Consider the following 868-nt stretch of genomic DNA (forward strand, 5'->3'; position numbering starts at 1 on the left):
AAAACAGTTCAGGAAGAAGCTAAAAATTATTACAAACGATTCCATCTCTACGCCTTAACTCCCATCCAAACGAACTTGTAAAAAATCTGGCTTCATTAACCATTCCTGGTAATCATCCTCGTCGCCTTAAGCGTAAATGGTGTAGACCTACTTAACCCCTAACAAAAAAAAAATTTAAAAATTTAAAAAAAAATAATAATTAAGTTAAAACAAGTAATTTAAAAAAACATAAGTGTCATCGGTGGGTGGCTTCTTAGCTCATAATTTCATGTTTTTTTATTGTGTCTCAGCTCATACTCTTATTGTGCCGTTTGTGTACAGATTGTGTATTACTAATAAAGAAAAAAAAAAAAATTATTTATTTTAGAAAAATTTATATACAAAGTTCTTTGAACAATTTTGAATTGGAATATTCAAAATGTACCAAGTTAAATATAAAGTCTTATTTAATTATATTTAATACAATTATTGGATAGAAAATACATTTATTAGGGTTTCACTAATGTTTACATAAAGTTACTTTGAATGTCCAAAAATTAATGAATCCAATTTCCATAAATCATGTCCAACTAAATTTCTGAAGTCTGAACTAGGTATATGTTGCCACTTTCCAATTCACATTTACACATCCTGGTCTTCAAAGATCTGCACTTTTAAAATTGGCTACCTACCTACTTCTTCACAGTTGGACAATGGTAGTATGGTATATCCTACAAAATAAAAAAAACACAATATAGATAATAATATTAAGATTTAAAATATTTAAAGGAACAATACAATACTTTAAAACCAAGAGAGCATGATTAATTTTTAATACTTCAACTAAAAAGAAAAATGTCTAAAGCGCCCTTCCTCTTTTTCATACGGA

Source organism: Acyrthosiphon pisum, chromosome A2 (genome assembly GCF_005508785.2).
Source record: "Acyrthosiphon pisum isolate AL4f chromosome A2, pea_aphid_22Mar2018_4r6ur, whole genome shotgun sequence".
Taxonomy (NCBI): Eukaryota; Metazoa; Arthropoda; class Insecta; order Hemiptera; family Aphididae; genus Acyrthosiphon; species Acyrthosiphon pisum.